The 2,195-nt window shown below is 44.3% G+C and overlaps 1 pseudogene; it reads left to right on the top strand.

The window, feature by feature from the left end:
* Window positions 1–543: 543 nt before the first annotated feature.
* Window positions 544–619, top strand: LOC111816736 (annotated as a pseudogene).
* The last annotated feature ends 1,576 nt before the right edge of the window (window positions 620–2,195 follow it).

Genomic DNA, 2,195 nt, shown 5'->3' with positions numbered 1-2,195 from the left:
CATCTGGATGGCTGTGATGCTCCCCACACCACCAGCCCCGCCATAGCCACCTACCCCTGGCCACCCTGGAAGCTGCCGCTGCTGCCCATTCAGGAGAAACTGGAGGAGCTGATGCGGGAAGCAGGCCTGCTAGTGTAGGAGAGGCTGCTGAAGGCCCAGGGGCTGGAGATAGACAGCTTGTAGGACTTCTGGGTCACCCTTATGGCCATGGTGGAGGCTGGAGTAGAGGCAGGTGAACTGAAGATGGAGATTGAAGAAAGCCTGGTAGCTGCTTCTGGATGGTCTCTGTACCCTTTTCCCACCCATGCTCTATGTTTACTCATGCATCTTACTGTCTCTAGGCATTGCCTCACTCCTTTCTTTAACTTCTCACTTTATAACCACCTTCTATCACAAAAGCAAAGTCACTGAGAGATATTTTGTCTGGTTTAGAGCAGGCCTGCCCAGTTCAGAGCATGCTACTGGGTCCAATATTTTGAAGGCCAAGATGGTGGAGTCTGGGTACCAGATACAGTGACATAATCAAGAGGACCCAGTGCTCGCTTCGGCAGCACATATACTAAAAAAAAAAAAAATTGGAGCGATACAGAGAAGATTAGCATGGCCCTTGCGCAAGGATAATCAAGGAGGACCCAGCTGCTGTGGATAACACTCATAAACAGGTAGTTGTGGAGAAAAAGTTGAAAGAAATACTAAATTCATGCATGTGTGGATTTAAAAAAGTATGGATACACACACACACACACACACACACACACACACACACAAATAGCTCTTTGTATTTGTGGATTTGGCATATGTGCACTCAACTAATTGTGGATTGAAAGAATCTGGGAAAAGTTTTGCACCTATACCCAATATGTTCAGTGTTTTTCTTCTCATCAACCCCATAACAGTACATCACAGCAACTGCTACCTTGGCATTTACAGTGCATTACAGATTATAAGTCATCAGCCATTAAAAGGAAACAGGGGGGTATATGTAGGTTCTATGGAACTCCAAGCCATTACTTTTTAATTTTTATTTTTAGGGAAGGGTCTACAGGGTTTTCAGGGTCTCACTACTAGATTGGAGTCATAGTGCTCTGCCTTTTTACAGCCTCCCCAAAGCTGGGATTACAGGCATGTGCCACTGTGCCCAGTCTCAATTGCCTTCTCAGTGTGCCCCGCGGGCGGGGGCTGGCACAGCAGGCCCTGGGAATGAACCCCCAGTCCTTGTGCCTGCTTGTAGGTTCTTTAATCTGCTGAGTTATTTGGCCAGCCCTCTAAACCACTTTTCATAAGAATCTTCAATATCCACAGATTATGGCATCTGTATGGAATCCTGAACCAACACCCCCAGACACCACGGGATAACTGTATATATTATGTGCATGTGTATTTTATGTGCCTTAGTTGTGCTGCTATAGTTGCCTTGATGTCTTAAATCAATTCAAAATACTTCCCTTTCATAGTCATTTGACATTGGAGAAGAATGAGAAGTTTCATGATGCCAGATCTGGTGGAAGAGGTAGTTAGGAATACACTGCTAATGCTTTTACAGGCCTACCATTTCATTAGAAGGTACTTGGTGGCAGCAGTCACCATATTTGAGACCATACCTTATAAGGACAATTACAAAAGCATTTCTTCAAAAAGTGGCAAGAATGATAGAAGTGGCTGAGGTTAGAGGAAGTATTTTGACAGGGATTAATGACAATATATCTTTTATTGCAATAATTATCATGTTTTTTCATTTTATGTATTTGGGAATCTTGCATGATACCACTATACCAGCGGCACTGTTATTTTATGTATTTGGTACAGGGTCTCAATATGCAGCTCAGACTCATAGTGATCCTACTGTTTTCAGCCTCCCCAGCGCTGGGATTACAGGTGTGCCCCACCATACCTAGACCTGTTGCCTGCTCAGCATGCCCTGGAGGTGGGGCCAGTGCTGCATGCAGGACCAGGAATTGAACCCTAGTCTCTGTACTTGCAAATGCAGTTGCTTAGTCTACTGAGCTATCTCACTGGCCCTAAAAGCTTTTTTTTTTTTTTTTTGGTGGTACCAGAGATCAAACCTAGGACCTTGTGTTTCCAAGGGAGGTGCTTAGGCCACTTAGCTATATCCCTCGCCCCTGTAATAATTATTTTTTATAAAAATTAAAATTCACTGTTTTTTGATCATGTGTGTGTGTGTGTGTGTGTGTGTG

The sequence above is a fragment of the Octodon degus genome, unplaced genomic scaffold, assembly GCF_000260255.1.
Source record: "Octodon degus isolate 3935 unplaced genomic scaffold, OctDeg1.0 scaffold00038, whole genome shotgun sequence".
In the NCBI taxonomy this organism is placed as follows: domain Eukaryota; kingdom Metazoa; phylum Chordata; class Mammalia; order Rodentia; family Octodontidae; genus Octodon; species Octodon degus.
This window is presented reverse-complemented; position numbering and strand designations above follow the sequence as displayed.